This window comes from Musa acuminata, chromosome BXJ1-7, assembly GCF_036884655.1.
Source record: "Musa acuminata AAA Group cultivar baxijiao chromosome BXJ1-7, Cavendish_Baxijiao_AAA, whole genome shotgun sequence".
Taxonomy (NCBI): domain Eukaryota; kingdom Viridiplantae; phylum Streptophyta; class Magnoliopsida; order Zingiberales; family Musaceae; genus Musa; species Musa acuminata.
The window spans coordinates 25,767,899-25,794,579 of record NC_088333.1 but is presented as its reverse complement, the minus strand read 5'-3'; positions in this window follow the sequence as shown (position 1 = coordinate 25,794,579).

Sequence of the window (26,681 nt, the reverse complement as noted above, 5' to 3'; positions counted from 1 at the left end):
TCATTCTCCAATGAGCACCTGTACTGTATCCCTAGTGTCCCTACACGAGCAGCTATGAGACCAGCTGCATCCATCATATGGACGGGTATACAGCACACCAGTCTATCCGGTTATCACGATGTCCCTCTCGAGTAACCTATGACCGGGATTATTTAGGATATGTGTTTAAAGGTGAATCGATCTCATTATCGTGATCTCATCACGATCCGATTCCCATTGCACAAATCCAAGGACATCACAATATATATGCATTTATGCAATAGTTATAAAGTGATATACGCCAAAATATAATAAGCAAAAAGATTCTGTATCAAGTCACACGTGCCATCACTCACGTGATTGGCTTGCTGGGCACTTATGACTAGCAATCTCCGACTTGACCTAAAGCCAATCACCTATGTGTCTGATCCCCATCAGACCCCTGTGACGCTCAAAGACAATCTGAGACAATGGCTTTGTTAGTGGATCTACAATGTTATCTTCGGATGGAACTCTTTCCACTGCTACATCTCCTCGGGTTACGATCTCTCTTATAAGCTGGAACCTCCTCAGAACACTTCTGATAAGACCCGGGTTCCCTTATTTGAGTAATCACCCCATAGTGGTCGCAATATAAGGAAGTCGACTTGTCGCTATCTGTATCGACTCCCAAACTCCCTTCTTTGCTGCATCTAATGCGGCAATGTACTCCGCCTCTGTGGTCGAGTCAGCAGTGGTATATTGCTTGGAACTCTTCCAGCACACTGCTCCTCCATTCAAGGTGTACAAATACCCTGAATTCGACTTGCTATCATCGACATCAGACTGAAAACTTGAGTCAGTGTAGCCTTCAACCTTAAGGCTATTACCTCCATATACTAGTAAAAGATCCTTAGTCCTTCTCAAGTACTTAAGGATACACTTTACTGCTTTCCAATGCTCCAAGCCTGGATCCGCCTGATACCTGCTCGTGACACTCAGAGCATGTGCTATATCAGGCCTAGTACATAGCATGGCATACATGATAGACCCTATTGCTGAGGCATAAAGTATCATATCCATGTTCGCCCTTTCTTCTGGAGTCTTTGGGGACATACTCAAAGAAAGCGATATCCCATATCTCATCGGTATGAGACCTCTTTTGGAATTTTCCATGCCAAACCTTTTGACAATGGTTTCTATGTACCTGGACTGGGACAAGCCAAGCATCCTCTTGGATCTATCTCTATAGATTCTAATCCCCAAGATATAGGATGCTTCCCCTAAGTCCTTCATGGAGAAGTGTCTAGATAACCAAGCCTTTACTGTGGATAGCATTCCTATGTCATTCCCAATGATGAGGATGTCATCCACATATAACACCAAAAAGCTAATAGCGCTCCCACTTACCTTTCTGTATACACAAGGCTCATCTTCGTTCTTAACGAAGTCATAAGATCTGATTGCCTCATCAAATCTTATGTTCCAACTTCGGGAAGCTTGCTTTAGTCCATAAATGGATCTAAGCAACCTACACACCTTATCTGGGCAGTTCTTGGACACGAATCCCTCAGGTTGCATCATATACACCTCCTCCTCCAGGTTCCCGTTGAGGAATGCGGTTTTCACATCCATCTGCCAGATCTCATAATCATAGTGTGCTGCAATAGCCAATAGAATTCTGATGGATTTTAGCATTGCTACGGGTGAGAAAGTTTCGTCGTAGTCAACACCTTGCCTTTGACGATACCCCTTAGCCACTAGCCTTGCTTTATAGGTCTCTACCTTTCCATCTACTCCGATCTTTTTCTTAAAGATCCACTTGCAACCGATGGGTACAATACCTTCGGGTGCATCAACTAGGTTCCAAACCTTATTGGAGTACATAGAATCCATCTCAGAATTCATGGCTTCTTTCCACTTCCCGGAGTCTATACTCATAATAGCCTCCTCGTAGGTCTGAGGATCAATATCCTCTACATCCTCTGCTCTAATATGTCCCACATATCTCTCAGGAGGATGGGATACTCTATCAGACCTGCGTAAAGTTGAAACTTGTGTATTAGATACCTGACCAGACTCGGGCTGTAGAGTGGTGCTTGAGCTTGGTTCCCTAACTTCGCTCAACTCTATCATTCTCCCACTGTCTCCGCCAAGAATGTGTTCCTTCTCAAGGAACACTGCTCTCTTAGCTATAAAGACCTTTTGGTCCTCGAGATGATAGAAATAATACCCACAAGTTTCCTTGGGGTATCCCACAAATTTGCATCGCTCTGTCCTTGATTCTAACTTATCGGGGTTGTGTCTTTTAACATGGGCAGAGCGGCCCCAAATCTTAACAACCTTAAGATCAGGCTTCTTCCCTTTCCATATCTCATATGGTGTAGACACTACCGACTTAGATAGAACTCTATTCAGAAGGTAAGCTGCGGTTTCTAGGGCATATCCCTAGAATGAGATGGGTAGGTCAGCGAAACTCATCATGGACCGTACCATATCTAATAATGTACGATTTCTCCTTTCAGAGACACCATTGAGCTGAGGTGTATAAGGAGGTGTCCATTGGGATAATATCCCATGGTCCTTGAGGAAGTGAGTAAACTCTGTACTTAAGTACTCACCTCCTCGATCTGATCGAAGAGTTTTGATACTCTTTCCAGTCTGGTTCTCCACCTCATTCTTATACTCTCTGAATTTCTCAAAGGCCTCGGACTTGTACTTCATTAAGTACACATATCCATACCTTGAGAAATCATCAGTAAATGTAATGAAGTAGGAGTAACCTCCAATAGCATGAGTTGACATGGGTCCACGTACATCACTATGTATGAGTTCCAACAACTCAGTGGCTCTCTCTCCAGTTCCACTAAATGGAGAGTTGGTCAGTTTTCCACGAATGCAAGGCTCACAAGTTGCATATGACACATAGTCGAATGGATCTAGATATCCATCATTTAGCAACTTTTGAATCCTTCTTTCATGGATGTGACCTAGCCTACAATGCCACAGGTATGCACTGTTCAACTCATCTCGTTTCCTTTTGGACACATTTATATTCATGATATGTGGAGTGGTGTTTAACATAAATAAACCATTATGTAATGTTCCTTTCGTGATGATCTTATCATCTAATAATATCGAACAACCATTGTTCTCAAAAACAAATTTATATCCACTAACTGTTAAACATGAAATGGAGATAATGTTTTTAATAATAGAAGGAACAAAATAACATGCATCTAATGCAATAAAAGCTCCACTAGGCAGATGTAGGGCGACCTCGCCAACAGCTAATACAGCAACTTTTGCTCCATTACCCATCTTGAGGTCCATCTCGCCTCTCTCTAGTCTCCTAGGCCTTGCCAGAACCTGCAACGAATTGCATATATGATAAGCACTACCGGTATCTAATACCCATGTGTTATCATAAGAGTCTGACAAATGGAGACTGATCATGAATGTACCTGAAGCTTCATCAAGCTTTTGTTTCGCCCTTTCTGCAAGGTACTCTTTGCAGTTTCTCTTCCAGTGCCCATCTTTACCACAGTGGAAGCACTGGCCTTTGTCCTTTGTTGGGTCTTTCTTAGCAACCTTTGCTTTACCTTGTTTGCCCTTGCCCTTTCCCTTCTTAAGGGACCTTTCTGCTTTCCTTTTCTTTCTGGTCTTACCAGTGTAGAGAACTGACTTCTCTTTCTTAATAGTACTCTCTGCCTCCCTCAACATATTGAGGAGCTCTGGGAGAGTCACCTCAAGCTTGTTCATATTAAAGTTCATTATGAACTGTGAAAAGGAATCTGGTAGGGACTGAAGCACAATGTCCACACACAAGTTATCCTCTAGGACCATTCTTATACCTGTGAGTTTCTCTATCCACTCAATCATCTTTAGGACATGGTTCTGAACCGGTGTCCCCTCAGTCATCCTAGCGCGGAAAAGGCTCTTGGATATCTCATATCGTTGAGTCCTTCCCTGTTCCTCAAACAATTTACGGACATGTAGGAGAATGGATCTGGCATCCATCTTTTCATGTTGTCTCTGTAACTCTGGAGTCATAGAGCCCAACATATAGCACTGAGCAAGAGTGGAGTCATCAATGTACTTCACGTAGTGAGCGATCTCATCCTCGCTTGCCCCTTCTTCGGGCGTAGGCATCACTGTATCAAGGACGTACACGATTTTCTCCGCTGTGAGAACAATTCTCAAGTTACGGAGCCAATCCGTATAATTTGGACCAGTGAGGCGGTTGACATCAAGTATGCCACGTAAGGGATTTGAAAGCGACATTTTCTGAAAATAAAGATGTAGCAAAAATGAATAACATGCAGATTTTGCAAGAAATAAACTATCAAGATATGGACTTCTATCTTAATATGCTCCCACTATTTTACTAACGAGTCACGCGACACCCTCAGCACGTGAAACGGAAGTCTCCGGCAGACTTCTAGTGGGGATCAGGATCCAATCAGCATCTTAGTGTAACCTCGAGGGACTCGACCAATCACACTAAGCCTAAAAGGTAGACAACTCTTGCCGATCACAACTCCTTGTGATTCCCGTCCTGTTCGGCCTCCGAATCACCATGGCCTCGAGGGACTCGACCAACCATGATGCTCGGTTAAGTCAACACCTTCGTTACAAGATGAGTCTGATTTGATGATATACCCTCGAGGGACTCGACCAAGCATATCATGCCCTCAGGTCACCGGTGACATCTCTATGTCGTAAGCAAGATAGCGAATCGCGATATAGGTGAGTATCGAGGGACTCGACCAACTCAACCTACACCGGGATTCGGTTCCTACTCATAACGATGGAAGGCCACGTGGGCCAATCTAATTGCCTCACGTTTACCGACTTAATATTATCGAGAGATGTTTCTCTGATTTGGTCTCCTAATATGACATGTCACACATATGCATATTTAATATATATCTACATCGCATGCAAATATATATACATATCTAGTATGTGTATAAGCAATCACACCAGATGATCATGGACCACAACCTAATATGATTAGGCCCGAGCCAGTAGGCCTAATCACTCACATCAAGATCTATGTGTGCAACGGTGCATCTCCATGCCTTGTGATCGTCCATCTCGTCCTCGTCGGTTCCGTCGACATCTTGATGCATCTCCATGCATCACGATCGTCCGTCTCGTGGGTCCCGCTATGGCATCCACGCTCCCGCTGCGCCTCCTCATGTGATTACAACTTAATCATAGGCACGCAGGCCCGACAATAAACGAGAAATATAATGGAGGTTCGCAGACCTCAATAATAATAATCACAAGTACACACATCACACGGTCCATGATCATCCGTCCACTCATCATACATCACATGTATAAATAATCATCATCATGTAGGACTACTAGATAATAATAAAAATAATAATCAACTAAACCTTTTAATTAATTAATATTTTCTGAAATCAGGGATATATAGGGAATTTCTCAATTCCTAAGGGTATTTTCGTAATTTGGACAAAAGACAGAAACTGGAATTTCTCAAATTCCGAGGGGGCAAAACTGTCTTTTTGCCCAGAAAACCCTAATGCCCTTCTCCCCCTTGCTGCTGCGCCGCCGTCGCCGCCACCCTGCTGGCGGCGGCCTGTGCGGCGAGGGCGAGGGCACTGCCCTCGCCTGCAGGTGGCACGCCCGCTGGGGTCGCTGCCGCTGCAGGTGGGCGCCCCCGCGGGCGGTTCAGCGCCCGCAGGTGGTGCTGTCTCGCTGGCGGCCGCCCCTGCGGGGTTTTTGCCCGTGGGAGCAGCGGCCACAGGCGCCGCTGCCCTGCGGTGCCTCAGCCCGCGCTGCTGCCCCGCGGCGCCTCGGCCCGCGGGCTCAGTGGCCGCAGGCGCTTCTACCGAGCGGGCTGCCAGCCCCGCCGGCCGCAAGCCTGCTGCAAGCAGACCGCCGGCCGGCTGCTGCAGGCACAGCGCTTGCGCATGCGCCGGCGCTGTGCTGCCTGGCTGCGGCTGCGGCTGGCTGCAGGCATGCAGATCAAGGGCAGCAACTGTTGCTGCCCTTCCTTGCTTTTGCGTCAACGATTTTGACATCAATATTCTTCCTAAACACAACACACGCAGTTCAAAAACCAATCATTCGCACGAACAACCTGGCTCTGATACCACTGTTGGGAAATCATAGGGGGCGACATCATATGCGCAGCGGAAGAACAAGAAAACAAAAATCCCCGATTCCCAAAAAGATATTCATCGTCGTGCGAAGATTGGTGCGCAAAATCCGCAAAAAACACAAAACTGCGTATAGAGATTGTGTTACCTAGGGAGATCGTATATCCCTGTTTCCTTGCAGATCCTTAGGAGAGGGTGAAGGAGGTCAAGCGTCCTCCTCTCTAGCGGTGATCCACACAACAGGGTTGCGACGACGCTCCTCAAAACTCCAGGCCTACTCTGAGGTGGAGAGGGAGAGGAGAATAGGAAGGGCAAGCAAAGACTCTAGCCTATGAGGCTGTGAATCCCTCCTATTTATAGAGATCCCGTGTCAAAACCCTAATGGGTCCTTTCCCTAGTGGGTATTGGATCTGCATCCAATAAGACAAGGGCTCCGTCGGATATTTCATATCCGAACCTCTACTCATCGCAATGCCTACCATATGTGTGTGACCCTCTAGGCCCAATATCGAGCTGGCCGTGAGTCATACCTGTCAGAACTCCTTCTAACTCAGTGAATTATTATCTCTGTAATAATTCACTCGACTCATCGACTACGGAAGTACTAGGCCACTACGCCGTAGTCCCCAGACGATACAGGGGAATCCAATCCATTGGACCTGTCTGTCCTCAGTTACCATGTACCTATAGTCCCTCATCCATCTAATATCCCAGAGACCGTATATCGAGCATGGTGCTGTCAGACCCATACGGTTTCTACTCGAGTCTCGCTCTAATCGGATTCTCCCGGAGAACTCTTTCTCTCTCAACCCGAATGACCCTGGCCAGGGATTTGTCTGAGCAAGAACACATGGGATATTCCTCTCATGATACCGAGAGTGGATGATCCTCTATCGACACTCAATAGCCCTCGTAAGGTCGACTACCACTCCCAATGACCAGCTGTACTAGATCTGGGAACAGCCAAACCTATAAGTCTGGTATCAAAGAGTGGAGCACTCATACAGGACATCCTTGGTGTCTCAAGTCTAAGAACCAGATACACCACTAGGACTACGGAATCGTTGTCTGACAATAAGGCATCATCAACCATCCAGCATTCCGTAAGCGGATCAATCAGTGAACTCATTCTCCAATGAGCACCTGTACTGTATCCCTAGTGTCCCTACACGAGCAGCTATGAGACCAGCTGCATCCATCATATGGACGGGTATACAGCAGACCAGTCTATCCGGTTATCACGATGTCCCTCTCGAGTAACCTATGACCGGGATTATTTAGAATATGTGTTTAAAGGTGAATCGATCTCATTATTGTGATCTCATCACGATCCGATTCCCATTGCACAAATCCAAGGACATCACAATATATATGCATTTATGCAATAGTTATAAAGTGATATACGCCAAAATATAATAAGCAAAAAGATTCTGTATCAAGTCACACGTGCCATCACTCACGTGATTGGCTTGCTGGGCACTTATGACTAGCAGGGTTGATGGATGGCTATGGAAGGGTAGCGAGATGCCAAGAACGCTGCTCTGATACCAGGTGTTAGAACCCTTGCAGATGTTAGGATCGAGAGCACTAAGAGGGGGGGGGGGGGGGGGGGTGAATTAGTGCAGCGGAAATCTTTCAGCGATTAAAAACGAAAGCTGCGTTCGTTCGATAAAAACTATTTTGATGCAAAAGCCGATTCTAAGATTATATATGATTAAGTGCAGTTTACGTCTAAACACAGTTTGCGTCTAAGCGTAGTTTACGCAGTTTGCGTCTAAGCGTAGTTTACGTCTAAATGCAGATTGCGTCTAAGCGCAGTTTGCGTCTAAGCGTAGTTTACGTCTAAATGCAGATTTCGTCTAAGCGCAGTTTGCATCTAAGCGCAGTTTGCGTCTAAGCTTAGATTGCATCTAAGCGCAGTTTACATCTAAGCGCAGTTTGCATCTAAGCTCAGATTGCGTCTAAGCGCAGTTTGCGTCTAAGCGCATATTGCGTCTAAGCTCAGATTCGGAAAGATCTGAACTCAAACACTCGTTCGTAAAAGCGCAGAAGGCAGTTTGCAGTTATAAATGGAATCAAAACGTAAACGTAAATTGAAAAGAAACTCGTTCGTAAAAGCGCAGAAGACAGTTTGCAGTTATAAATAGATTCAAAACGTAAATGTAAACTGCAATGTAAAGATCGTACGAAAACACCGATTTACGTCTGAATGGAGATTCGGAAAGATCAGAACTTAAAAACTTGTTCGTAAAAGCGCAGAGAGCAGTAGCTATGTAGGAGGTTTGCAGTAATGATAAAGTGCTCAAAATAAAAGCAAACCAGAGATTTAGAGTGGTTCGGTCAGTCTTGACCTACTCCACTTTTGGCTTCCTCCACCGACGAGGTCACCGACGTCAACTAGAGGCCTTCCTTCAATAGGCGAAGGCCAACTGCCCTTTTACAGTTTCACTCCTTTTGACGGGCTCAGGAGACAACCCTTACAAAACCTTTCTCTCCTGTCTTTACAACTCAAGACTTGAAGAACAGAAAGAGGAGAACTTTTGGACTTTACACAAATTTGAGCTCTTAGAATCATAGAAAATATCAAGAATTCGGTGTAGGTCTGTATCTCTTCAGTGCTAAATGGGTGGGGTATTTATAGGCCCCAACCCAGTTCAAATTTGGAGCTCAAAACGATCAAATCCCGGAATTCTGGGATCAGGCGGTTGCACCTCCTGACTGGGGCGGTTGCATCGCCTGGCAGAGCTCGAAGACTAAGCCTCTAGGCGGTGCCACCTCTGTTAGGGGCGGTTGCACCTCTCTGCCAGAGCTCGAAGATCGAGCTCAGGCGGTTGCACCGCCTGACTGGAGAGGTTGCACCGCCTAGCAGAGCTCGAAACTTGAGCTCTAGCGGTGGTACCTCCTGACAGAGGAGGTTGCACCGCCCAGTCTCACTAGGAGACTGAGCCCGGGGCGGTGCCACCTCTTGGCTAGAGCGGTTGCACCTCCCAGTCTCGCTGGGAGACATAGCCTGGGCGGTGCTACCTCCCTGCCTGGGCGGTTGCACCTCCCACAGCAACCTGGGTCCGAATGGGCTGAACCATTCGACCCAATTTGAGTTTTTTTAGGGGCCCAATTGCCCCAGGATTAAGCTAATGGGATCACCTCCCATTTCTAACTTAATCAAAGTGCTAACTACGATTATTTCCTAAGACATATTCTGCAGCTTGCTTCGGTGCGTCACTCGCTTCTTCCGGCGAGTTTCCAGCGAACTTCCGTCGATCATCCGATGAACCCTCGGTGATGCTCCTGTGGACTTCCGGCAAACTCCTGGACTGCGACGATCCACTTGGCAAGTTCCGACGAGCTCCTTTGGCAAGCTTTTGGACTTCTCGGATTTGTTCCCGTAGAACCTCCGACGACTGTCTGAACTTCCGTCGAGCTCTCGAACTCCCAACGTGATCATTGTCATGACTCCGGCGCAACTCCTGCTGCATGTCTTACTTTCATCGTAGTTAATCCTACACACTTATCTAAACACATACATTAGACAACAAATGACAATTGACTTCATCATCAAAATTCGAGATTCAACAATCTCCCCCTTTTTGATGATGACAATCAATTGATAATGGAGTTAACCTTAACTCCCCCTGTCTATATGCCATACTTCTCGAATTTAAAAAATTTATAAATTCAAGAGACATATTCCCATCATGATTCCTATCATAATGTATCTCTTTGAAAATGATGTCAAGGCTTGACATACATTTTCAAATTTAACAAATTTGAATGATGGTTATTGTAGCAATTCATCATATTGTAAGATATCGACATGTAAAGCTGTGAAGCAAGATTTTGATATCATATGATGTACACATTTCGAATATTTTAGCAAGTGTAGCATTGCATCACATGGTAAGATATCAGTTCGTACGATGCAAATTTTTGTTTGATATCTTGATACAGGGCATATGGCTATCATATATTTCTTGGTGATGCAAGTATGGCCTAATCATAGTATCAGTGATAGCAACCATATCAACATCAGTAATAGTAACCATATCATTATCAGTGATAGCAGGTATGGCATAATCATAACATTAGTAATAGCAACCATATCAATTCATATTTTTCTCCCCCTTTGTCATCAACAAAAAGCATGGTAGCAATATCAAAAAGCATGGTAGATGTGATTCCAGCAGGTTATCAAGCACATAAAGGAAGGCATGACACATATAATACTTTGAATATCTCTTCTCCTTGTTATGTTATAGTTCGTTGCTTGAAGGAGGAAACTCATTTTTCAAAAAGTTTTCATAAGAGTGTACAGGAAAATCCTATTTTTAGCATTTAAACCGAAAATAAGATGAACTTCTTACATGCATTCAGATATGAGTAAGCTACTGATTTTCAAAAACAGTTGTCACATAATTTCCAACATGTTATTTGATCAAGTGATACCAAGGAATGTAATAGTAATCAATAACGTCCGAAAAATAATTTTAACTAGTTTAAGTATTCGGAAACATCAACATTCCTAATTCTCTTCTTATGAAATCAAATTGTTCTTCACTTAGAGGTTTTGTAAAGATATCAGCTAGATTTTTTTTTTGGTAAGTAAAAGTAAATTGATTATGTGCAATGTTTCTACAAATAGCTTTATCTATACAAGTCATAGACAAAGCCAAGTAACTCATAGAGTGCGAATGCGATAGTTATGACTACACATGCTGTAAACTATAACTAATAATTATAATTAATATAGAAAATATTTATCCAGATATATCAAAACTACTTGTGGGTACATAATTTGGCATCATTCCCAAGATCTTTAGCTAATAGCAAAATTAAATTTGATAAAAATATATTTTTCTCTTTGGGTAAACTGCTCCGTTTTGAGATCTTGCTCCATACAAGATCTTGAGTCTCTAATAATCTCTTTCAATAACTGAGCATTGTTTGTGTGTTGGCATTCAAATATTCTGTTACATCTCTCCTTCCACATCCACCAAATAGCGCATCTGAAAGTAACCTTTGTTAGTTGTGTTAGAGGCCCTTTTCTTGAGAAACATTGCATGAGGTCGCTTAGTTCTTGGTGCAAGTTTGGTTGCGGCAGTCTATTGAGTTCAAATCGCTGGAGAATCTCCTTCCATATCCATTTTGTATAATCACAAGCAAAATAGAGGTGGTCAACAGTTTCTTCTTGTTGCATACAAAGGGAGCATCGGTTAACATGATAGATACCTCTTCTTTTCATATTGTCTATTGTCAGTAGTTTATTGAGAAGAGCCTGCCATGTACATAAGGAATGTCTTTGTGATCCCGATCGATCCCATGTCCAACTGCTTGGGACCCACTTGTTATTTCTTTGCCTAATTTGATTCCATGCGGATGTGGCACTAAATTTGCCATTGTCATGAGGCCAAATAAGTATATCTGAAGAGTTGTTCCTGATTGGAATAGCTATAATAGTCGGCCAAAGTGATAACATTTCGGGAGAAATAGGATTAGGGAGACACCAAGCACCGTTAGCAATGAACTCAGAAACCTTCCAATCTTTGAGAGCCCCAAGATCTTTTCGTATTCTGTCACCATATAATTGAAATATACTCTTCCCATTTACCCAAGGATCAAACCACATATTTGTCCTAGTACCAGAAGAGATTGCATAGGAAATGTGTTTGATTAGCCAATTCCTTTCCTTTAAAATTCCTTTCCAAGCTGCAGAGTGGTATGTTCTTATTGAAATTTCCCAGATTGATTCCTTTGAAAGATACCTAGCAGAAACCCAATGTGACCATAAGGAACATTTGTTTTGCAAAAGATCCTACAATTGTTGTACCAGACAAGCTTGATTCCAATCTCTAGTATTTTTCAAGTTTAGCCCCCCTTCATCTTTCGGTTTGCAAATGCTATCCCAATTTACCATATGCATTGCCTTATCAGTTGTGCCATTCCAGAAGAAGTTCATTAATAACCGTTCAATATCATGGAGAAGTCCAGCAGACAGACGAAATGCATTACACCAATATATAGAGTAGGAGTGCAATACCGAACGGATGAGTTCGAGTCGTCCTGCTTTTGATAGAAACCTATTTTTCCAAGAAGAAATTTTATTCTTTATTTTTTGCAAGATAGGCTGACAATGAGTTTTGTGAATGCCTGTGGATATGAGCGGGAGACCCAAATAAGGAACTGGCAAGCTTCCCTCACTAACCCCCAAAGTTTGCACAATAAAGACCTTATCCTCAACGTAAGGGCTCATATATACTTTACTTTTCGCATGATTTAACTGAAGTCCAGAAACCATACCAAAGTCATTCATAATATTAGCCAAGTTCTTTACTGAAGTTGGTTCATTTTGGAGAAAGATAAGTAAGTCATCTGCAAATGTTATATGTGATATATGAACAGAACCAACAATGGGTACCTTAATGCTACCATTTAAGACTGCGTGTTCTAACATACAGCTAAGTCCTTCCATCGCAATAGTAAAAAGATACGGAGATAGTGGATCACCTTGTCGGATGCCATTCGTGCACTCAAAAAAACCAATAGGTGAGCCATTAAAGAGTATCGAAAACTTTGGAGTTTCCAGGCAAGATTGAATCCAATTAACCTATTGCTGTGGGAAGTTCATATCGAGGAGCATCTTATAGATAAACTTCCTATTAACTGAATCAAAGGCTTTCCGTAAATCAGCTTTAAAACAGATTTTTGTCCCTCTTGCTTTTGAATGCAAATCTTTGACCAAGTCATTAGCAAGCAAAATGTTATGATGTATACTTCTCCTTTTGATGAAAGCAGCTTGATTTGGGCTAATAATCTTGTGTATTACCTTTTGCATTCTATTTGCCAATACTTTGGAGATGATCTTGTAAACAAAGTTGCATAATGATATGGGTCGATAGTTCTCTAGTGAATCAGCCCCTGCATTCTTCGGAATTAAAGAAATAAAAGTGCAATTCATCTCTCTAAGAATATGACCTGAAGAGAAGAAATGTTGGCAAGCCTTAATCACATCATTTCCAATAATAGACCAAGCAGTTTGGTAAAATTCAGCTGGAAATCCATCTGGACCTGGGCTTTTGTGCTTTGGTGACTTAAAGAACACATACAATTTCGTCATTTGTAATTGGGGCATTGAGGATTGAAATAGCTTCCGAATCAAGTTTTCTAGTCGGCTCCACATGAATGTTATTAGGTTTCCCAGCTTGATTGAGTAAGGAATAAAAAAATTGCTCTGTGTGTGCTTTAACCTCATCTAAATTCTCAATAAGATTATCATCTTTGTCTCTGCATTTGCTGATACGGTTAACAGCCCTTCGAGTAGCAATTGAAGCATAGAAAAATTTAGTATTGGAATCCCCTAGTGTAAGCCAATTTTGTCGAGACTTCTGCTTTGCAAAACTTTCCTCCTATTTTAAGGCTTGCATGAAGTTATTTATGGCTTCTGTCTCTTTGTAGATAATATTTTCATCATTTGGCTGAAGTTGCAGCTCATGTTGCAATGACGTTAGTTCATTTCTGCAAAATTGAACTCTGGTGTTAATATTGCCAAAGGTATTTGTATTCCACTCCTTTAGTGCTGCTTTACAGACATTGAGCTTTTGACATAAGATGTAAGGGGGGATCCATGCACATTAACATTCCAAGCAGATATGATAATATCAAGAAATTGAGGATGAGTACTCCACATGTTAAAGAATCTAAACGGTTTCTTGCCTCTTGGTGTCGATTTTTCTGCGTGTATATATATTAAAGAATGGTCAGAAAACAATGGAGCACCATACTCAAGAAGTGAATCTGGGTAAACTGTTAACCATTCATGATTAATCAAACACCTATCAAGTCGAGCCATTATTTTTCTATTAGCAGCACCTTGATTACTCCAAGAGAGCCAATTACCCACAGATTTTTCAGCTAGTTGATGTTTCGTATTAATGAATTCTATGATTACATCATGATTCGTAACATGATCTCGTATAAAGTGATGTCTAATGTCAATATGTTTTGTTCGTGAGTGTTGTATAGGGTTTTTTGTTAGGCATATTGCACTTGTGTTATCACATTTAATGGGAATATTTTTAAGATGAACTTTATAATCTTCTAAGGTATTTTTCATCCAAACAACTTGTGCACAGCATGCACTTGCTGCAATATATTCAGCTTCGGTTGTTGATAGTGCAACCGAGTTATATTTTTTAGATGACCAGGAAACAAGGGAATGTCCTAAGAATTGACATGTTCCTGATGTGCTTTTTCTATCTTGTCTATAGCCAGCGAAGTCTGCATCAGCATAAGCAATTAACTCAAGATTCTCTGATTTTGGGTACCATAATCCTAGATTTGTGGTACCATTAAGATATCTGAGTATTCTTTTAACTGCTTTGAGATGAGATATCTTAGGGTTTGATTGAAATCTAGCACAAAGTCCTACACTGAACATTATGTCTGGTCTAGTTGCAGTGAGGTAAAGTAAACTTCCTATCATACCCCTATAGGTTTTTTGATCGAAGCTTTCTCCACTTTCATCAATTTCTAACTTAGTGAAGGTGCTCATAGGAGTGTTAATAGCTTTTGAGTTATTCATATTAAACTTCTTTAGTAAACTCATAGCATATTTTGTTTGACTAATAAAGATGTCATTGCTTAGTTGTTTGATTTGTAGACCTAAGAAGAATGTTAACTCTCCCATTAGACTCATTTCGAATTCAAGACTCGTAGTTTTAGCAAACGATTCACAAAGAGATTCATTCGTAGAACCAAAGATAATATCATCAACATAAATTTGAACAATGAGAAAATTATTTTCAAAGTTCTTGATGAATAATGTAGTATGAACCTTGCCTTTTATTAAATTAATTTCAATAAGAAAAGAACTAAGTCTCTCATACCAAGCCCTTGGAGCTTGTTTTGAACCATAGAGAGCTTTAGTTAATGTCCATGACTTCTTCGGAAATAAAGCCATTAAGAAAAGTGCTTTTAATGTCCATTTGAAATAATTTAAAATTAATACTGCTAGCGTAGGCAAGGAGCATTCTTATGGCTTCTAATCGAGCCACAGGAGCGAAGGTTTCTTCATAGTCGATACCTTCTTCTTGGTTGAAACCTTTGGCCACTAATCTAGCCTTGTTTCTAACCACGATACCATTTTCATCTTGCTTGTTTCTAAAGACCCATTTAGTACCAATAACTAAATTGTCATTTGGCCTAGGAATAAGCGTCCACACCTCATTTCTCTCAAATTGATTCAATTCATCTTGCATTGCGATAATCCATGAATCATCTTTCATGCCTTCATCAACACATTTGGGTTCAATTTGGGAGAGAAAGGCGGCGTTGGCACAAACATTTTTAAAAGAAGATCGTGTTTGAACCGCCTTTGATGTGTCTCCTAAGATTAGCTCCTTAGGATGAGCATCTACATACTTCCAATCCTTGGGTAAGGAAATCTAGGAAGTGGATGCATCCAAGTTGCTAGTTGGAGACGGGGTTGCGTTTAAATTCAAAGAATCAAAATTAACATGATCGTCAAGATCATTTTTCCTAATTTCGGAAATCTCATTCAAAACAACATGGATGGATTCTTCAATAATTAAAGTTCTTTTATTGAAAATACGAAAAGCTTTAGAAACCGAAGAATAACCAAGAAAGATTCCTTCATCAGATTTAGCATCGAATTTTCCTAAGTTATCCTTTTCATTTACGATAAAACATTTACACCCAAAGACTTTAAAATATGAGACATTGGGTTTTTTGTTATTCCATAACTCATAAGGAGTTTTGGTGAGTAAGGGTCTTACTAGAACTCTATTCAAAATATAGCATGCAGTGTTTACGGCTTCGGCCCAAAAATATTTGGGTAGGCTATGTTCATTCAACATGGTTCTTGCCATTTCTTGTAGATTTCGATTTTTTCTTTCTACTACCCCATTTTGTTGAGGATTTCTTGGAGTAGAGAAGTTATGGTTGTATCCATACAGTTCACAGAATCGTTGGAAGTCATGGTTTTGAAATTCTCCACCATGATCACTTCTAATTGACGAAATAATAGAACCGTTCTGATTTTGAACAAGTTTACAAAACTTGGTAAAATATTTAAAGCATTCATTTTTTTGTTTTAAGAAGTAGGTCCATGTATATCTACTATAGTCATCAACAATGACAAAGGCGTACTTGCTACCTCCAAGACTCGATGTAGAGATTGGTCCGAATAAGTCCATATGGATCAATTGTAAGGGCCTAGAGGTGCTTATTTGATTCTTAGCTTTGAAACTACCCTTAATTTGTTTACCTAATTGGCAAGCATCACATACATTATCTTTGATGAACTTGATATGAGGAATTCCTCTTACAAGTTCTCTAGATGATATTTGAGTGATTAGTTTCATGCTAGCAAGACCTAATCTTCTATGTCATAGACAAGGATCCTCATTCATTACCGCAAAACACATTTCATCACATAAATCATTGATGTCAATAGTGTATACGTTATTTTGTTTTAATGCAATCATAGACATGTTCTTATGTGGTTTTTCAATGATGCAAGCATTAGATTTGAATTTGACAACGTATCCTTTATCACATAATTGACTAATGCTAAAGAGGTTATGTTTTAAACCATTAACTAACAAAACATATTCAATAAAGAAGTTGGATTTGTTACCTATGGTTCCTTTGCCAATGATTTTACCCTTGTTGTTGTCTCCGAAGGTGACATAGCCTTCGTCTATGCTAGTGAGCTTAGAGAATTGAGATGGATCTCCGGTCATATGCCTTGAGCATCCACTATCAAGGTACCATCTCTTGCTCCTAGCTTGCGATGGTGTGGGTTTCTATAAGAAAAGATGATTTTTAGGTATCCATTTGCTTTTGGGTGCCTCGAAGATAGATTTATATTGTTTATCATGTTGCATAGAGTTTATCATGGTTCCTTTAGGAACCCAAATCAATTTGTTTGGACTAATTTTCTTGAATGGACAATAATGCGTCTTGTGTCCAATTTTGCAACAAAAGTTATATTTTGCTTGGTGTTGAACATGTAAGATGGGGCCTTTTATAAAGGTGGTTGGATTTAGGTGAGGACTTCTCACAAATCCAATTCCACTTCTTTTTGGAACGTGACCCTTGTTTGCAAGGATCATGTTCAATGACTTGCTACCAACCTCGAATTTCTTCAAGGTAAGTAGCGAGTTTTCTTTTTGGAGAGTTTCTAGATCATGACATTTGATACATGAATTTAAACTATCATCGTGATATTTTTTTTTGGTAAGTAAAAGTAAAATTCATTATGTGTAAAGTTTCTACAAATAGCTTTATCTATACAAGTCATAGACAAAGCCAAGTAACTCATAGAGTGCTAATGCGATAGTTATGACTACACATGCTGTAGACTATAACTACCTGTGGGTACATTATTTGGCATCATTCCCAAGATCTTTAGCTAATAGCAAATTTAAATTTGATAAAAATATCTTTTTCTCTTCGGGTGAAGTGCTCGGTTTTGAGTTCATGCTCCATACAGGATCTTGAGTCTCTAATAATCTCTTTCAAGAGCTGAGCATTTTTTGTGTGTTGACATTCAATTTTTAACTTATCAAAATCACAAGTAAGACTATCATGCTCCTTTTTCAGCAATTTGTATTTTCTATTGATAATCTTACATTCATCAAATAAGTCATGGAAGGCATTTAATAATTCATCGAAAGATAAATCAGCATCTAATAAATTCGTTACCTCCTCTCCGATGGCCATTAAGGCGTAATGAGCAACTTGCTCGGTGTTAGACTCCTCTTCTTCAAACGCGCTCGAATCATCCCATGTTGCTTTGAGCGCCTTCTTTTTTGTTGTTCTCTTTTTGGCTTAGGGACAATCACTCTTGTAGTGTCCCGGCTTTTTGCACTCATAGCAAATAACTTGGTCTTTCTTGGGTTCAAGTTTACTTTTAGTGTCATTCTTAAACTTGTTTCTTTTAATAATTTTTTTAAATTTTCTTGTTAGAAGTGCCAAGTCATCATCACAGTCCTCATCACTTGAGTTTTCTTTCAAGTGATCTTCCAAAGTTCTAAGTGACATATCCTTCCTGTTCTTTGGAAGGATGTGTTCTTGCTCTTCATGAGCTTTGTAAGTCATCTCGTAGGTCATTAATGACCCAATTAGTTCTTCAAGAGGGAAGTTGTTTAGATCTTTTGCCTCTTGAATAGCAGTGACTTTAGGATCCCAACTCTTAGGAAGGGATCTTAGAATCTTATTTACGAGCTCAAAATCCGAAAAACTTTTTCCGAGTCCTTTTAGACCGTTGACAACATCCGTGAAACGGGTAAACATGTCGCCAATAGTCTCACTCGGTTTCATCCGAAAAAGTTCGAAAGAGTGTAACAAAAGATTGATTTTTGACTCTTTCACTCTACTTGTGCCTTCATGAGTCACTTCGAGTGTGTGCCAAATATCAAATACAGTTTCACAAATCGAAACACGATTAAACTCGTTTTTATCAAGTGCGCAAAATAAGGCATTCATAGCCTTTGCATTATGAGCGAAAGCCTTCTTCTCCGAATCGTTCCAATCGATCATTGGAAGAGAAGACTTTGAAAAACCATTCTCGACAAGATTCCAGAGTTCAACGTCCATAGAAATAAGAAAGTTCCTCATTCGGGTCTTCCAATAGGTGTAGTCCGTCCCATTAAACATGGGTGGACGTGTAATGGAATGGCCCTCTTGGTTTCCGGCGTAAGCCATCTCTCTTGGGTTTTAATCCGTTTCAGAGTTAACCGGGCTCTGATACCAATTGTTAGGATCGAGAGCACTAAGAGGGGGGGGGTGAATTAGTGCAGCGAAAATCTTTTTTTTTTTTTGTAAGTAAAAGTAAATTGATTATGTGTAAAGTTTCTACAAATAGCTTTATCTATACAAGTCATAGACAAAACCAAGTAAGTAACTCATAGTTATGACTACACATGCTATAGACTATAACTCCCAATTATGATCAAAATAGAAAAAGTTTATCCAGATATATCAAAACTACCTGTGGGTACATAATTTGGCATCATTCCCAAGATCTTTGGCTAATAGCAAAATTGAATTTGATACAAATATATTTTTCTCTTTGGGTAAAGTGCACCGTTTTGAGATCTTGCTCCATACAGGATCTTAAGTCTCTAATAATCTCTTTCAATAGCTGAGCATTGTTTGTATGTTGGCATTCAAATATTCTGTTACATCTCTCCTTCCACATCCACCAAATAGCGCATCTGAAAGTAACCTTTGCCAGTTGTGTGAGAGGCCCCTTTCTTGAGAAACATTGCTTGAGGTCGCATAGTTCTTGGTGCAAGTTTGGTTGCGGTAGTCTATTGAGTTCAAATCGCTGGAGAATCTCCTTCCATATCCATTTTGTATAATCACAAGCAAAATATAGGTGGTCAACAGTTTCTTCTTGTTGCATACAAAGGGAGCATCGGTTAACATGATAGATACCTCTTCTTTTCATATTGTCTATTGTAGGTAATTTATTGAGAAGGGCCTGCCATGTACATAAGGAATGTCTTTGTGATCCCGGTCGATCCCATGTCCAACTGCTTGGGACCCACTTGTTATTTCTTTGCCTAATTTGATTCCATGCAGATGTGGCACTAAATTTGCCATTGTCATGAGGCCAAATAAGTATATCTGAAGAGTTGTTCCTGATTGGAATAGCTATAATAGTCGGCCAAAGTGATAACATTTCGGGAGAAATGGGATTAGGGAGACACCAGGTACCGTTAGCAATGAACTCAGAAACCTTCCAATCTTTGGGAGCCCCAAGATCTTTTCGTATTCTGTCACCATATAATTGAAATATACTCTTCCCATTCACCCAAGGATCGTACCACATATTAGTATTAGTTCTAGAAGAGATTGCATCGGAAATGTGTTTGATTAGCCAATTCTAAGATTACTTATGATTAAGTGCAGTTTACGTCTAAACACAGTTTGCGTCTAAGCGCAGTTTACGCAGTTTGCGTCTAAATGCAGTTTGAGCCTAAGCGTAGTTTACGTCTAAATGCAGATTGCGTCTAACCGCAGTTTGCATCTAAGCGCAGTTTGCGTCTACGCTCAGATTACATCTAAGCGCAGTTTGTGTCTAAGCGCAGTTTGCGTCTAAGCTCAGATTGCGTCTAAGCGCAGTTTGCGTGTAAGCGCAGTTTGCGTCTAAGCGCAGATTGCGTCTAAGCTCAGATTCGGAAAGATCTGAACTCAAACACTCGTTCGTAAAAGCGCAGAAGGCAGTTTGCAGATAAATGGAATCAAAACGTAAACGTAAACTGCAAAGAAACTCGTTCGTAAAAGCACAGAAGACAGTTTGCAGTTATAAATAGAATCAAAACGTAAATGTAAACTGCAATGTAAAGATCGTACGAAAACATCGATTTACGTCTGAATGCATATTCGGAAAGATCAGAACTTAGAAACTTGTTCGTAAAAGCACAGAGAGTAGTAGCTATGTAGGAGGTTCGCAGTAATGATAAAGCGCTCAAAATAAAAGCAAACCAGAGATTTAGAGTGGTTCGGTCAGTCTTGACCTACTCCACTTTTGGCTTCCTCCACCGACGAGGTCACCGACGTCAACTAGAGGCTTTCCTTCAATAGGCGAAGGCCAACTGCCCTTTTACAGTTTCACTCCTTTTGACGGGCTCAGGAGACAACCCTTACAAAACCTTTCTCTCCTCTCTTTACAACTCAAGACATGAAGAACAGAAAGAGGAGAACTTTTGCACTTTACACAAATTTGAGCTCTTAGAATCACAGAAAAGATTAAGAATTCGGTGTAGGTCTATATCTCTTCAATGCTGAATGGGTGGGGTATTTATAGGCCCCAACCCAGTTCAAATTTGGAGCTCAAAATGATCAAATCCCGGAATTCCGGGATTAGGTGGTTGCACCTCGTGACTGGGGCGGTTGCACCGCCTGGCAGAGCTCGAAGACTGAGCCTCTGGGCAGTGCCACCTCTGTCAGGGGCGGTTGCACCTCTCTGCCAAAGCTCGAAGACCGAGCTCAGGCGGTTGCACCGCCTGACTGGAGAGGTTGCACCGCCTAGCAGAGCTCGAAACTTGAGCTCTGGCGGTGCTACCTCATGACAGAGGAGGTTGCACCACCCAGTCTCGCTCGGAGATTGAGCCCGGGGCGGTGCCACCTCTTGGCTGGAGCGGTTGCACCTCCCAGTCTCGCTGGGAGACATAGCCTATGCGGTGCTACCTCCCTGCCTGGGCGGTTGCACCTCCCACAGCAACCTGGGTCCGAATGGGCTGAACCATTCGACCCAATTTGAGTTTTTTTAGGGGTCCAATTGCCCCAGGATTAAGCTAATGGGATTACTTCCCATTTCTAACTTAATCAAAGTGCTAACTACGATTATTTCCTAAGACATATTCTGCAGCTTGCTTTGGTGCGTCACTCGCTTCTTCCGTCGTGTTTCCGGTGAACTTCCGTCGTTCATCCGATGAACCCTCGGTGATGCTCTTGCGGACTTCCGGCAAACTCCTGGACTACGACGATCCACTTGGCAAGTTCCGACGAGCTCCTTTGGCAAGCTTCTAGACTTCTCGGATTTGTTCCCCCAGAACCTCCGACGACTGTCCGAACTTCCGTCGAGCTCTCGAACTCCCAACGTGATCATTGTCATGACTCCGGCCAACTCCTGCTGCATGTCTTACTTTCATCGTAGTTAATCCTGCACACTTATCTCAACACATACATTAGACAATAAATGACAATTGACTTCATCATCAAAATCCGAGATTCAACAGCAGATTCTAAACTTGGGGTTGATCTCTTTAGGGGATCGGCCTCCTTGGAACTCTATAGGGGTTCCTCCCTCCAAGTTGCTGCTCAAAGGCTGCAGAAAAGATTCATCTATTGCTTATGAAAAGAGAAGGAATACATGGCTATTTATAGGGCTTCTAAACCCTAACTCCTAATAGGACTCCTACTTAAGACTCTTACTTCTAACCAACTCCTAGTAGGACTCATAGTCAAGACTCCTATTCCCTTACAACTCCTAATTCTTCTCTAAGAAAACACCTCCTACTTGAATGCCCCTCTCAATTAGGACTCTCCTAGCTAGAGTCCTAACAGAATGTCCCTCTCAATTAGGACTCTCCTAGCTAGGGTCCTAACAGTTTTACATAAATGTCCCTCTCAATTAGGACTCTCCAAGCTAGAGTCCTAACATGAGACTCGAGTAGAAACCGTATGGGTCTGACAACACCATGCTCGATATACGGTCTCTAGGATATTAGATGGATGAGGGATTATAGGTACATGGTAACTGAGTACAGACAGGTCCAATGGATTGGATTCCCCTGTATCGTTTGGGGACTACGGCGTAGTGGCCTAGTACTTCCGTAGTCGATGAGTCAAGTGAATTATTACAGAGATAATAATTCACTGAGTTAGAAGGAGTTCTGACAGGTATGACTCACGGTCAGCTCGATATTGGGCCTAGAGGGTCACACACATATGGTAGGCATTGCGATGAGTAGAGGTTCGGATATGAGATATCCGACGGAGCCCTTGTCTTATTGGATGCAGATCCAATACCCACTAGGGGAGGACCCATTAGGGTTTGACAGGGGACCTATATAAATAGGAGGGATTCAGAGCCTCATAGGATAGAGACTTTGCTTGCCTTTCCTATTCTCCTCTTCCTCTCCACCTCAAAGCAGGCCTGGAGTCTTGAGGAGCGTCGTCGCAAATTCTGCTGTGTGGATCACCGCTAGAGAGGAGGACGCTTGACCTCCTTCACCCTCACCTAAGGATCTGCAAGGAAACAGGGATATACGATCTCCCTAGGTAACACAACCTACTCTATACGCAATTTTAAGTTTCGTGGATTTTGCGCATCAATCTTCGCACGACGAAGAACATCATTTTGGGAATCGAGGATTTTGTTTTCTTGTTCTTCCGCTGCGCATGTGATGTCGCCCCCATGATTTCCCAACACTAGGCCCATGTAAGGATTGTATTGGGCCCAATAAGAGGCCCAAATAGTACCCCAAGAAGTCTCACCATTGTGGCATAGTCTTCGAGACTATGTCAGGCGTTGGTACCGCCAGTCTGGGTGGTTGTATTGCTCCTAGCAGGGTGCCAGGCGATGGTACCACCAGTCTAGTATTAGGATCGGAGGTGCACTAAGAGGGGGGTGGGGGGGGTGAATTAGTGCAGTGGATTAAAACTTATAAATTTGAAAATGATTTCGTAATTGTGTAGAGATTTCAATTCGTCAATAACTTGGAGAAAGTAGCTCGAGTAAAGTGAGAAGATGAAAACTGAAATCTTGCTGTTATGTAAATAATGGTTTCAGAAGAGTAAATACTCACACATTCATGGAACACATCAATTTAAAGTGATTCGGTCAAAATGACCTACATCCACTTGCGAAGCCTTCTTCAATGAGGCTCCCAACTTCCACTAGCAAATCAATATGAAGGGAAGGACAAATACCCCTCTTACAACTTTTTACAAGTGGTTCACACTCTTATAAATTTTTAAAGAGAAAGAGGGAGGTGAACACTCAAGCTATTGAAAACAAAACTTCTAAAGACTTTACTAAGACTTTTTCCTCAATCTCTTACTTCTCAAAAGTTGTCTTCTTGTTAGAACCCTTGCAGATTCTAAACTTGGGGTTGATCTCTTTAGGGGATCGGCCTCCTTGGAACTCTATAGGGGTTCCTCCATCCAAGTTGCTACTCAAAAGCTGCAGAAAAGATTTTTTTTTTTTTTTTTTTGTAAGTAAAAGTAAATTGATTATGTGTAAAGTTTCTACAAATAGCTTTATCTATACAAGTCATAGACAAAGCCAAGTAACTCATAGAGTGCGAATGCGATAGTTATGACTACACATGCTGTAGACTATAACTCCTAATTATAATCAATATAGAAAATATTTATCCAGATATATCAAAACTACCTGTGGGTACATAATTTGGCATCATTCCCAAGATCTTTAGCTAAAAGCAAAATTAAATTTGATAAAAATATCTTTTTCTCTTTGGGTAAGGTGCTCCGTTTTGAGATCTTGCTCCATACAGGATCTTGAGTCTCTAATAATCTCTTTCAATAATTGAGCATTGTTTGTGTGTTGGCATTCAAATATTCTGTTACATCTCTCCTTCCACATCCACCAAATAGCGCATCTGAAAATAACCTTTGCCAGTTGTGTTAGAGGCCCTTTTCTTAAGAAACATTGCATGAGGTCGCTTAGTTCTTGGTGCAAGTTTGGTTGCGGCAATCTATTGAGTTCAAATTGCTGGAGAATCTCCTTCCATATCCATTTTGTATAATCACAAGCAAAATAGAGGTGGTCAACAGTTTCTTCTTGTTGCATACAAAGGGAGCGTCGGTTAACATAATAGATACATCTTCTTTTCATATTGTCTATTGTCAGTAGTTTATTGAGAAGAGCCTGCCATGTACATAAGGAATGTCTTTGTGATCCCGATCGATCCCATGTCCAACTGCTTGGGACCCACTTGTTATTTCTTTGCCTAATTTGATTTCATGCGGATGTGGCACTAAATTTGCCATTGTCATGAGGCCAAATAAGTATATCTGAAGAGTTGTTCCTGATTGGAATAGCTATAATAGTCGGCCAAAGTGATAGCATTTCGGGAGAAATAGGATTAGGGAGACACCAAGCACCGTTAGCAATGAACTCAGAAACCTTCCAATCTTTGGGAGCCCTAAGATCTTTTCGTATTCTGTCACCATATAATTGAAATATACTATTCCCATTTACCCAAGGATCAAACCACATATTTGTACTAGTACGAGAAGAGATTGCATAGGAAATGTGTTTGATTAGCCAACTCCTTGCCTTTCAAATTCCTTTCCAAGTTGCAGAGTGGTATGTTCTTGTTGAAATTTCCCAGATTGATTCCTTTGAAAGATACCTAGTAGAAACCCAATTTGACCATAAGGAACATTTGTTTTGCAAAATATCCCACAATTGCTGTACCAGACAAGCTTGATTCCAATCTCTAAGATTTCTCAAGTTTAGCCCCCCTTCATCTTTCGGTTTGCAAATGCTATCCCAATTTACCATATACATTGCCTTATCATTTGTGCCATTCCAGAAGAAGTTCATAAATAACCGTTCAATTTCATGGAGAAGTCCAGCACGCAGAAAAAATGCATTACACCAATATATAGAGTAGGAGTGCAATACCGAACGGATGAGTTCGAGTCGTCCTGCTTTTGATAGAAACCTATTTTTCCAAGAAGAAATTCTATTCTTTATTTTTTGCAAGATAGGCTGACAATGGGTTTTGTGAATGCTTGTGGATATGAGCGGGAGACCCAAATAAGGAACTGGCAAGCTTCCCTCAATAACTCCCAAAGTTTGCACAATAAAGACCTTATCCTCAACGTAAGGGCTCATATATACTTTACTTTTCGCATGATTTAACTGAAGTCCAGAAACCATACCAAAGTCATTCATAATAGTAGCCAGGTTCTTTACTGAAGTTGGTTCATTTTGGAGAAAGATAAGTAAGTCATCTGCAAATGTTATATGTGATATATGAATAGAACCAGCAATGGGTACCTTAATGCTGCCATTTAAGACTGCGTGTTCTAACATACAGCTAAGTCCTTCCATCGCAATAGTAAAAAGATACGGAGATAGTGGATCACCTTGTCGGATGCCATTCGTGCTCCCAAAAAAATCAATAGGTGGGCCATTAAAGAGTATCGAAAACTTTGGAGTTTCCAAGCAAGATTGAATCCAATTAACCCATTGCTGTGGGAAGTTCATATCGAGGAGCATCTTATAGATAAACTTCCTATTAACTGAATCAAAGGCTTTCCGTAAATCAGCTTTAAAACATATTTTTGTCCCTCTTGATTTTGAATGCAAATCTTTGACCAAGTCATTAGCATGCAAAATGTTATGATGTATACTTCTCCCTTTGATGAAAGCAGCTTGATTTGGGCTAATAATCTTGTGTATTATCTTTTGCATTCTATTTGCCAATGCTTTGGAGATGATCTTGTAAACAAAGTTGCATAATGATATGGGTCGATAGTTCTCTAGTGAATCAGCCCCTGCATTCTTCGGAATTAAAGAAATAAAAGTGCAATTCATCTCTCTAAAAATATGACCTGAAGAGAAGAAATGTTGGTAAGCCTTGATCACATCATTTCCAATAATAGACCAAGCAGTTTGGTAAAATTCAGCTGGAAATCCATCTGGACCTGGGCTTTTGTGCTTTGGTGACTTAAAGACAACACGTACAATTTCGTCATATGTAATTGGGGCATTGAATATTGAAATAGCTTCCGAATCAAGTTTTCTAGTCGGCTCCACATGAATGTTATTAGGTTTCCCAGCTTGAATGAGTAAGGAATAAAAAAATTGCTCTGTGTGTGCTTTAACCTCATCTAAATTCTCAATAAGATTATCATCTTTGTCTCTGCATTTGCTGATACGGTTAACAGCCCTTCGAGTAGCAATTGAAGCATAGAAAAATTTAGTATTGGAATACCCTAGTGTAAGCCAATTCTGTCGAGACTTCTGCTTTGCAAAACTTTCCTCCTGTTTTAAGGCTTGCATGAAGTTATTTCTGG